The sequence below is a fragment of the Misgurnus anguillicaudatus genome, chromosome 4 (genome assembly GCF_027580225.2).
Source record: "Misgurnus anguillicaudatus chromosome 4, ASM2758022v2, whole genome shotgun sequence".
Classification (NCBI taxonomy): Eukaryota; Metazoa; Chordata; class Actinopteri; order Cypriniformes; family Cobitidae; genus Misgurnus; species Misgurnus anguillicaudatus.
In genome coordinates this window covers 62,571-75,000 of record NC_073340.2, presented here as the reverse complement: position 1 = coordinate 75,000, position 12,430 = coordinate 62,571, and the positions used below count along the sequence as shown (strand labels likewise).

The 12,430-nt window shown below is 36.7% G+C and overlaps 2 long non-coding RNA genes across 5 annotated transcripts in view; both read left to right on the top strand.

Moving 5' to 3' along the window:
• Window positions 1-3,020, top strand: part of LOC141363662 (uncharacterized) — a 4,213-nt gene extending 1,193 nt beyond the window's left edge. For all 4 annotated transcript variants that reach the window (XR_012369144.1, XR_012369143.1, XR_012369142.1 and 1 more), the window contains 5 exons: window positions 108-233; window positions 323-374; window positions 483-516; window positions 741-809; window positions 2,022-3,020. This is a non-coding gene — a long non-coding RNA (uncharacterized lncRNA). The remainder of the gene's footprint in view (window positions 1-107; window positions 234-322; window positions 375-482; window positions 517-740; window positions 810-2,021) is intronic.
• Window positions 3,021-5,986: 2,966 nt separating this feature from the next.
• LOC141363621 (uncharacterized) lies at window positions 5,987-9,127 on the top strand. The gene is made up of 5 exons (XR_012369089.1): window positions 5,987-6,499; window positions 7,896-7,940; window positions 8,577-8,650; window positions 8,761-8,814; window positions 9,043-9,127. It is a non-coding gene; the product is annotated as an uncharacterized lncRNA (long non-coding RNA).
• The last annotated feature ends 3,303 nt before the right edge of the window (window positions 9,128-12,430 follow it).

The following is a 12,430-nucleotide window of genomic DNA, read 5'->3' as shown; positions in this document are numbered from 1 at the left end:
ATTGCCTCAGGTTATAAATAACTTAATAATCACAACTATCCACAACCTAAAAAGCTATGAATAGCAGTCATGCAAATTTTCTCAATTTGCTTTTTAATTTCTACTAGCAATTATGTGAGCTGCAGTCTGGATCCTGCCTCTGTCAGATGACCTAACACAAATTGAAAGATGACATCGGCCCTTGCAAGGACTTCAGACGATGCCAGCACTGGACTACATACAGTGGTAATCATGTGCGTTTCATGTTTAACTTTATGCCTTTTGGAGATCATTTCATCTTCCCCTCGCTTAAATGTTTATATTAACATAATTTTTTTACCAGGGGTGCCCAAACTTGTGCATGTCACTGTACTGATATATACTATACAAATAATGTAAGTTGAATTTACTTATTTAAAACACATTATACTAAGCACTATACTGCAATGTTGTTTTTAACGTTTGTGCATAATATATTATTTTTTGTCTTTTTCATTCATTAGATTTTCAGTAGTCCATGTCAAATTTTATTTCAAGGTAAGATAGCTTTACATGTCTTTCATTGTGCTTTCAAAGCAACAAGATGACTTGGTTCAGACAACTCAACCCTTTTAAAATGTCTTTTATTTAACGGTGCATTTTATCCTTTATCTTAGACAAAGCAGAGCATGTTAATTTCATTTAATACATTCTGGAACAAATCTGGGTCCACTTATCATTTCTACTTACAAATTAACATTTCTGTTGTGCTCCGTTTACAGTGTTTGGGTGAGATCTAGACAGAGGACTAAGGCGTATACTAGGACAGAACTAAGTGTTGTGGCCCACAGGTGAGACAAACTTTGCTACTTGGTATCTGTTAGACACGATACATTGAAGAAGGGCCCATTCATATTATACTTAAACTTGGTCCAGGACCATTTGATTTTTGGTTCATTCACACTCTCAATGATTTTCCGGAATCTGTGTTTATGCCGTAAAGACACATGATGTGTTTAAAGTCCTGCACTTGATAGGTTTTATTCACAGTGTCTGAAGGTTTGTTATTATTGGTTATTTCTCTCTGCAGAAGACTGCATTTTTGTTTATGATAAGACTATAATGGAATGTGTGATGCGCTGTTCTAGTATGCACATGAATTAACCCAATTTCAAAGTGGATATTTGAAACTCCCTGAACTCTGTCCCAGTCCAGTTTGCAGACATTTCTCATCGTGAATGTAAATGTTCATTTAAACCCCCATTTTAAAGAGCTGAACGGTATATCTTGTTGCGATGACGCACATGTATTTTGTTTAATATAAGCTCATGTGAGCGCCTGACACGCTAGAACTGTTATGCTGCTAAATGATCTCTGCTTCAGCGTGGATAGTGACGAGCTCCCTGATCTCTCTGCTTCAGTACAGTTTGCCGACCTTTGTAAAACCCTTGTTTTAAAGAGCTGAACCATAACTTAAAAACTACGCCATTGTTTCTGCATCTCATTCATAAAGAGGGCTTTCCAGGTATGTTACGGTAATGGTACTAGGTCCTCTTTCCTGGAACAATCCCAGAACATCTACAGCACATGTTTGCCTTCACACAAATGCCTGTCTGCCAATTTTATGGATATTTTCTGGGACCAAAGTGCTGTGTGAATAAGGTTATACTTTACTCGATTACACGAACACTGATGCAAGCACTTGTTCAACACAGTTTGGTGGTAAGCAAGTGGGTGACTGTTATCTTTAGATATCTTTCACAATAAAATGTATAATTTTTAAGACATTTGCATTAATTCCTCCTATAGCACTTATTTTAAGTATAGCTGAGGATACAATGAAGAATTAACACTGCTTATAATGCACAGCCAGACACATTCAGGAATGCAACAACACAGTAGACCAGATGTTTTATATGCTTACATAAAGTACTGTATGCTTTGTGGACCTTTTTGATTATCTATCCAATATACACGATTGTTCATGTTTGCCATAGGCACCTAAATTTAAGTATAAAATGTGATCGTATGATTAATAATTTTTTTGGATGTTTCCATTTCAGGTGATCCTAAAGCAATAAAAGAGGAACCATGGAGAGGAAGAAGTGGTGTCCAGATGTTTAAAAGGCGGTGTTCGGGACAGGAAACAGAGGCAACAAAGAGCAACCTTTAAGGTCTAAAGGCGCTGCTGGCAGAGACAAGTGTAGGAAACAAAGACAGAAGACCTGACGAGAATGTTTTATGATTAAATGTTTTGGTTATGTACATGCACATTATTATTTACAATATATTTCTAAGATACATAAATATGTGACCTTGTATATGAAATCCAGGCTACTGTCTTAACATCTAATGACATCTAAAGTTTGAATTTACTGATTTAACATTGAGTTCAGTCTTTGGCATGACCTTACTCAGTCAGTATTGAAGATGTCAAGATTATATTTTCAGAGAATGTTTTCTGAATTGTGTAGGATGACTTTATGTAGAAAACAGTAAGTCACAAAGAAATACTTTGCTGGGTTTTCACAGGCTGTGTCCCATTTGTACAACATATGTGAATTATCTTGAGACTAAAACTTCTGAAATCCAAACTGTTATATTTTAGCATTTCAAATGCAGCCACCCTTTGCCTAGAATTTGACATATATACCCTTGGGTTTTTTCAGTAATTTTTTGAGATCTTACCCTGCGATATTTTTTAAGAAATTTCCATGTATTATGGGCTTGAATTACTTGTTTATTTTATCATTTTGTCAAAGAAATCTGAAAAAAAGTTTTAAATTAAATTTTAGTTCTTAATAGAAATAAATGTATATGTTGAGACTATATTTTTGTCCAAAAACGTAATTGAATCATATACCTTAAGAGTATATTATTTTGAAGGTTATAAGAAATATTTTAGTTAAGTGTTTAAAAACGTTTACACAGTAGTATAGCAGTGTATAATAGTTACAGAATATGTAATTTATGTGTGACACATCTAAATATTCTGTTACTGATTTATCCAAGTTGTTTATGTGTTATATTTGTCAAATGAATACATTTGCAACGGTTATTGACAGTGGTGTACTTGTTTTTAGTTGTTATTGCACAGAAGCACATTATTCTGAATAAATGTGAATGAATAAAGGTTTAAATTAATAAATAAATGCCCGGTAAAGCCCGTGCAGAGCGGCTGAAATTGCATCGTTTAAACATCGGCCCGAGGGCATTTGCGACGAGATGCCGACATCTAGACGACATCTTCCCAATGAGCAAACGCTCCCTGAGCGACATCTTGCCGATGGAACTTTGAAAGTCGGCACAACGTCGGCCAGATGTATGTGTGCTGTCTGGGTACTGAACCTACTGGTAACTTGTTTGCCACGTAGCAATAAAAAATATACTAAAAACCTTGATTATTCTGGTTAGTCACATTGTACTGCTATTATTTTGAACAATACTGTACTTCCAAAGTTTGGTGTGACTAGTGTGAGCGCTCCGTACCCTACTACACTTGGTCTCTGCGACAGTCCAGTTTAGTTCATGGTAGGGGGGCAATATTTTGAAACATAAATATTTTTAAATTATTTGCAACCCTTACAAAGACACTAATTTCCCACAGCCAGCAACAGCACAATGTTTGTCTGACATCACAATCTTACTGTTATTACAACTTTATGATTGTCAACAACTACTACTTTAAACTGAACACCAGTGGGCGGAGCCAACGATATAATGATGTGATGTGTCTTTCTGTGGGGGAGGTCAAATGAAAACTAGATATGCAATTCCCAAGGAATTACCAGTGCATGAAAATGCAAAAAAAGTTGATTGACAGAAATGTTAAAGAAATTTAGTCTAGCAGTTTACCTGGCTGTTGACATGTTTTAGTGTGAAGCTAGCATGATTTAAAAAAGTTACCATGATGAAATATGAAGATAGCATGAGTTAACATGATTTAGCATGAAGCTAGCAGGATTTAGCATGAAGCTAGCATGATTTAGCATGACATTAGTATGATTTACCATGAAGTTAACATGATTTATCATGAAGCTAGCATGATTAAACATGACGTTAGCATAATTTACCATGAAGCTAGCATGAATAATCATGAAGCTAGCATGATTAAGCATGAAGCTAACATGATTTAACATGAAGCTAACATGATGTTAACATGATTAGCATGACTAGCATTGAAGCTAGCATGATGCTAGCATGATTAGCATGACGCTAGCATGATGCTAACATGATTAGCATGAAGCTACCATGATGCTAGCATGATTAGCATGAAGCTAACATGATGTTAGCATGATTAGCATGATGCTAGCATGATTAGCATGAAGCTAGCATGATTAGCATGAAGCTAGCATGATGTTAACATGATTAACATGAAGCTAGCATGATGCTAGCATGATTAGCATGAAGCTAGCATGATGTTAACATGATTAGCATGATGTTAGCATGATGCTAGCATGATAACCATGAAGCTAGCAGGATGCTAGCATGATTAGCATGAAGCTAGCATGATGTTAGCATGATTAGCATGATGCTAGCATGATTAGCATGATGCTAACATGATTAGCATGATGCTAGCATGATGCTAGCATGATTAGCATGAAGCTAGCATGATGTTAGCATGATTAACATGAAGCTAGCATGATGCTAACATGATTAGCATGAAGCTAGCATGATTAGCATGAAGCTAGCATGATGCTAGCATGATTAGCATGAAGCTACCATGATGATAGCATGATTAGCATGAAGCTAGCATGATGCTAGCATGATTAGCATGAAGCTAGCATGATGCTAACATGATTAGCATGAAGCTAGCATGATGCTAGCATGATTAGCATGAAGCTAGCATGATGTTAACATGATTAGCATGATGGTAGCATGATGCTAGCATGATTAGCATGAAGCTAGCATGATGCTAGCATGATTAGCATGAAGCTAGCATGATGCTAGCATGATTAGCATGAAGCTAGCATGATGCTAGCATGATTAGCATGAAGCTAACATTATGCTAATATGATTAGCATGAAGCTAGCATGATTTAGCATGAAGCTAACAAGATTTAACATTAAGCTAACATGATTTAGCATTAAATTAGCAAGATTTATTATGAAATTAGCATAAAGCTAGCATGAAACTAGCATGAAGCTAGTATGACTTAGCATGAAGCTAGCATGAAGCTAATATGACCCAAAGACCCAACCCCCATGTCTCTATGATGTTCGGATCCAGAGATATAAGGCTTTGTTTATTATGTTGCTAGGCTGCTCATATGTGGTTGCTAGGGGCGTGGCTTAATACCTCAATAAGGATGGTGAGAGACTGATTGGATGTCTGAGTAAAATGAGCCCACCCCCATGTCTCTGTGACACTGTGCTGCAAAGATATCCATTTGGGCATTTTATAATGGCAGTCTATGGGAAATGTTGCTAGGGTGCCCAAAATGGTTGCTAGGGGCGTGGCTTAATAGCTCAATAAGGATCCTAAGGGACTGATTGGATGCCTGAGTAAAATGAGCCCACCCCCATGTCTCTATGACACTGCGTTGCAAAGATATCCCATCTGGGACGTTTTTATTTCCTTATATGGGCATGATTCCTGCCCCATTATAAGTCTATGGGGAAATTTGGGGGCCTCTTACACCCCAGGGGTACAACTTACACCCCATTGTGAGGTATGTTCTTACAGAGCCTGCCAGCCTCTTCAAATGTGGCAAGTCACAAGTTTCTGTGAAATTCTAGGTCTGAGCTACGAATCGACAAAGTTTGTCTCCATGTTAAGTCAATAGGATTTTTCGGCTGCTTTTTCGCCCCTGGGGCGAAGACCGTACCTCCGATCGCTTATAAAAGTCATAGCACAGTATTCCCGAATAGTCCGCACGTTTGAGAGTTTGAATGAAGTTTCTAAGTTAAACGGTTCGAGCCGTATTAATTGCGGAAATTTGGTTGGAAGAATAATAATAATAATAATAATAATAATAAAAAGCCCAGTAACAACAGTACAGCGCATTTTCAATGCACTGTAATTAATCTAGCTAGCTAGTGACATCACTACTCCAGCCATTTTACATTTTTAAAAGAAGAATGCTGTCTGCGATTCACTTATGTTTCCATGAATGCAAAAACTTTTATCGAAATACATATACAATTGTTTAAGTGTCATAATTAAAACATGCCTAAATTGGCAGTGACCCTGGCTTAAGTCGATACAAAACTCAAGTGCAAATCATGACACTCATATTAACTGCAGTTTTGGAAATTATTGTTAACACAGATATCAGATATGAATCGTGTCTTATGTAAATATAAAAAGAGCAGAACAACAAATTAATATAGTCAAAAAAATCTGATCTGTGCATTAAGATTTGCAATGTAAATGCAGTCTTATTGTGACGAGAAAACTTTGTCATTGCTGGAATCAAGAATGGTCTGAATAGGATTTGAGTTTGTTTACTTGTGAAACTTACCTGCTCCACCATTTACAGCTCCAGTGGGTGCAGATTATCATACAGATGGTTAAAGTGTGGATCCACCTAATATTCAAGGTAAAAGAGCATTTGTTTACAGCATTATCTAAGAAAACATATCACTAGATATTACATATTATACAACAGTTCTTTCTGGTTCTCGAATCTGATTGGCTAAGAGCTATGCGATATTGTACTGATAACGGCACAGTAACCGCTTCACCTTTCGTATCATTCCGCTACCTAGTGAATGGAGGTCCTAAACAGGCTCATCTCTGAATGGAAAAACACAGACGCCCTGTTTTTAAACACTCTCCGTGTGTCTCATTAGTTCACTAGCTCATAAATCAGTCTGTGAATCCCCAATTGGAAGTTATTATTCTGTCAAAGATCAGCGCTCTTGGATGTTACGTTAAAGTTAATGGGAGTAATGTCTTGTCACATCGTGTGGACAATTAACACTTGGAAAGAGGAATATAAACACTAATTTTTTACGCGAAAACACAGTGGAACTGCAGGTAAGCACCGCAGCTTTTAAATGTGGACATTGATCATTTATTTAATCGCGACATGACTATTAAAACATGTTATGAGATATCGCCACTGGTATATTTATAAGCAGCATGCAAAAACATCTCTCTGACACTTATAAAAAACTGTTTTATATAGTACTGACAAGAACGAAGTCTAATAATAACCGAGTGCTCGTATCGCGTTAAGATGAAATGGTAAACCAATAGTAACATTATAGAAGTATAGTTTTATTAACTTTTACCCCGCGCCAAAACAATAACAACACAAAAGACACTAAATATGAATAAGAAAACAAGTAATAGTTTCATCATGACACCAAATACTGGTGATTTGATCTAATTTTTGACCATCAGGCCAACATGAGAGCCAGGAAATCCCTGTCAGAGATGTAGCCCAGAGGGGGCGGTGGTCAGCGGGGCGAGTGAACACTGACGTCCGCTCATGCTTTGGTTCTCATACGTACCGAATCTCAGCAAACGTTCAAACAGGCGCTATCTTTACTAATCGACTGTAGATTTAAATATAATACATATATATTCTCGACTGAACTAATCTTAAAACTACACTTTGTGACCAAGAAATTGTAATATTTAAAAACGGCGAATCCGTCCATTGAGTTAATATGAGATTCAAAGCAGCCGAAAGTGTTACCTGTCATTCTGGCCGCCCTCAAATCCGTGGCGGAAGAAGTAGTTCTCAAACAAAGAGGCTTTTAAAAATACTCCGTTGTTGTTTTCTAGTTTTCGTTTTTCAAACGTGTGCCGTTGAACTGTTGTATAAAAGCAATATCGCTCTCGGAGTCGTGTGATATAGCTCTATATCATCACGGCTGTGATTGCCTCCGTGATGGCCTAATCACAGCCGTGATGATATCACACTCCTACTCGAGCGATATTGCTTAATTTGATGTTAATGTCTGACTCTGATCCATACAAAACAGATTTTCTGTCCTGAGACCCTCGGCTGACCATCAAGAAAGAACACAGTAGGTTAAGAAGAATCTGACCTCACTTTTGATCATTACGAAATTATGGCAGTACATTACACATTTAAGGACTGTTATTCCCCTGGCTGATTTAAAAATACCCAAAAGTTCTTAAAAAGAAGCAGCCCTAGTTATTTTGGCTTGTCAAACATAAACTATATAGACATAACTATTGCGACGTCTCCTCCTAATAAACAGGTTTAAATACTTAACTTATTTCCATGAGCACAAATCTTAATGCTACAGCATATGATATTTTAGAAAAACCGTTTGATGTTAAATTTATAGCAAGAGTTTTGGCAGGGCCCTTTTCAATACCAACTTTTTAGCAAAAAACTCATCACCTAAACCTATCAATGACTTGTACAAGAAGCTGTAGTCATTTCGGAACAGAAAAAGGCACTTACAAAACTGTTGCAACAAAAATCAAAACAAAACTCTTTGAAGTGGTATTATATGGTATAGAATTTATATTTGTTTTGATTGGAAATACTGGAATAAATAAACATGTTTATTAGAATGAGGCCTCCCAATACTTTTGTCTAGTGTATTTGCCACAGACAGGGTAACGCAAGCCTTAGAGTGTGCTTCTTTGTAAATGTGACAAATGAAAATGACCTGATCCATCATTTCCAGCTCCAGTGGGCATCCTTTATCCAGACCCTCATACAGATGGTTGGAGTTTTGATTCACCTAAAGTACCATGCAAGGTAAAAGAGCATTTGTTGACATAATTAGGAAGAAAATATAAACACAATGTTCATGGCATTTAAATACAACATAACACTGTGTAACACTACCTTTCCTGTTCAATCCATAGAGCACTCATTTTCACTCTTGAGACTATGGTGCGACCTGCAAGGTCGAATGGAGAGTAAGTTACCTAAAAATTTTTTTTATTTAAAATCGTCATCAGCTAAACATCAACATGTCCGAGGCAGATGCATGTCTGATGGTCTGTCCAACATTCAAAACCTCACAGTAAATCTACAGTCTTGAATACTGTTTTAAATCAATGTACACATATGCTCATTATGAATTCTAATAAAAAATACTAAATGTATATAAAAAGCCTCAATTCAATTATTTTTTGATATTGCAGCTGTAGACGAGACAATCTTGGAGTCACCTGCCTTCACTGGTCCAGTTGTTAGCCCAATTACAGATGGAGAGTATAGAAGAGGATGGCATCTTTTGTACAACATCTAGACTGATAAAAGATCTAGACAAGCTCGAACAAAAGTTAACAGAGGGGCTTATATAGAGAATGGTAAGAACCTATCCGTCAAACTTTTCACCAATTATTGTAAACATAAACAATATTATAGGGCTTAATTTGTTTTAAACATTACTTCAATGTACTGTATCTGTTTAAGGTGAGCAGCTACACATAACAGAAGAACATGGAGAATCTGCTCAAAGGTTTTAACCAGCAATGCAGCTATACAACTAAATTGATGCAGGCAGAAACACAAGCGAGGTATGCATGTTCAATGTGTGTATGTTATGTCCAAATGTTGTTATGTTCAAATGTTTTACAATATACTTAAACTAAACTGGTGGACCTGTCATTATTGCATTAGTCAAGTACAACTGAGTAGGTTAAGTTTACATATCAACGTCAATAAATATATATAAATAAATATCAGTCTTGACAGCAAACATAATGTTTTATAAAATAATTACAGCTTTTTAAGAAATTTACACGAGGCTCAAACTATAAGTGAAATTAACTATCAACAACCTAAAATAACCACAGACACGTGCATAAAATATCTAACGTGAACTAGTAGGGCCCTATAATTTCCACAATCACGGAATCGCGGACGGAATCACGGAATTGGCTAATTAACACGGAATCTAGTATTAACGCGGAATTTTTCGGAATTTTACATTTTTTGAATAAAATTATGTTTTTGTGTGGGAGACGAACGTATGTCTGGGGGAAATGCAGACCGGGGAAGTAAATCTGGGCGACACGCCCCCTCCCGTCGTTTCAGACCCCCTCCAAAACACTGAAACCATGGTGAAGCGGCTCTCCACGACTCTGCTTTCGTCAGCGAAAAAATTAAGAAATTCGACGCTAAGCACTTGGTTCCGAGCAGGTCTCACATGACTTTTATGTGACCGGAGAACTGTTATTTTGGAAGTTTTGTCAACACTCTGTTCACGGTGAGCGCAAAGATACATGCACTCTATCATCCACGTCTGTCTCACTGTACCTCTCTCACATGCACGCGCTCACGCATCTGTCCGAAGTGCGAACACAAATCCTCATGTATTTGTTCAGTTTTATGCATTTCAAGCGAGCTGAGGTGAACTAACTATCCCTTGCATTTAAAATATAACCATTTGCATCATGGCGCCGCTCTCTGTCTCTCTTTCGCTCGCACATGCAAAGAGCTGCGTGCTCATGCTTTCCTAAGTCATATCACTATCCTGTGTATGTTTGTAAAGTTATATGCATTTCAAGCGATTGTGTATAAAATATGGATCGCGTTCCGCTGGATTGATGTGTTTAAGGCACTTCTGAAGGCACCACTGCTTTGACACGTTGTAGCCTCCTGCAACAACACTAAACAATGCATTGAATTGAGTTGTGTGTGTGTGTGTGTGTGTGTGTGTGTGCGCGCGCGTGTGTAAATGCATCTTTTAAAGTCATTAAGTAATCCTGTTATCCAGTTTTTCCCTAAATCATTTACATTTTAATCATTAACATTAAAGGCACACTGTTTTTATGACTAAAATAACAGTAAAGGGTAAAAAATATAATTGCCAAAAATTAAAACGGATAAAACGGAATTTGCAAAAATTAAAACGGAGAAAACGGAATTTGGGAAAAAATAAAACGGAATTTGGGAAAAAATAAAACGGATTTTATAGGGCCCTAAACTAGCTAGTTACTGTACATACATTGCTTATTATCAACGAAATTTCTAGTTAACTGATCCCACACTCAGCATTATTAAAATGTATTATACCTACATACCTTAAACAAAAATGTCAGGATGGGGAAAATATAACGGCGCATCAAAAATGGGCATAGCGTAGGCTAGTCAACAACAAGAAAATACTCAGCATAAAACCCTCAACAATGTCGACTGCACACATGTAACAGTCCCTGCAACACCAGCTCAACCGAACAGTGCCAAAGCACCATACCGTAGAAAACAGCAGCGCGTTTAGTCAATGATTGCAATGAATTTCATTACATATGTACAAGAAAACACACCATAAGCATACAAAGCAACATATGTGACCCTGGACCACAAAACCAGTCTTAACTCATTCACCGCCAGCCTTTTTGAGAAAAGTTGCCCACCTGCATTTTTGTGATTTTAACAAAATTTTCACAAAATTCCTTGCAGGAAAAATGATTTTCTATAAATATATAAACATACAAATTATATCAAATTAAAGAACACACCCTCTGCTTTCAAACAAACAATAAACAAACAAACAAAATGGTGAAAAAACGTTTCATTATATATTTACTTTTTCTACTTAATTTACCACTGAAATATGGATATTTCTCTTCCAAAATACAACATTTTGACCAAAAAGCTTAAAAAATTGCGTTTTTGTAAAGAAATTTATGTTAGAGATCAGACTCAGAATGACTATCAAACATAAACGCAGTTAAAATAAATCATTATCTGTTTTTAACTTCTGTTTTTGATAAATTCGTTTTGGCGCCATCTGGTGGATAAAAGCGGTATTACACTTTCACTTTGAAATTCGTCCAGAATGGCACGTTTATTAGTTAAATATGAACTTACATTCAATCCGTCGAAAAATCTAAAAATCGGCAAAATAGACATGCGTGGTTTTCATCGGACAGCGACAATATATATTATCCAAATCCATGCTGATTAGAGCATTAAAAACTTAAAAAGTGTTACATTTAGGTAAATTTAGAACAGATAAAAACTACCATTACTTCGAGATAAAACTGTTATACATAATATAAAAACTGTTATTATATAATTCATATAACTGAAACAAATAACCAGTGTTTTGAGGACATTTACCTCAGTGGCGGATCCTCGACGAGGATTTCGTTGCGATTCTCAATCTTGAAGAGAAATATGCAGCGAAGCTCTCCCGCGGAGTGAAGAAGAAGTGGAGTTACGAGGTTTCTCAGAGAGTTGAAATGTCCAATGGAGTTAAGAGGTTTGCGCTTAAGCTTTTTCAGGACTTTAGATTGGTTAATAAATTGTAAAAGTAACACCCACGTGGGGACTGACCAATAGCATCGATTTGTGAAAAATATGAAATTGACAAAATTTGGACATACGACGTTCCGCCCGACAGTGACGATATGGATTCTACTCTCCTTTGCTTTCTTTAAAGCACCCAGACGTTACAGAATAATCAGCCTAACCAGAATCCAGCGGAGGTTTGTATATTTCCTACCGGCAACATGAATCCAGTATTTGCTTAGCTTGGACTTTGCCAGAAGCATCGACCCATTGAGAATTACGTCAAGG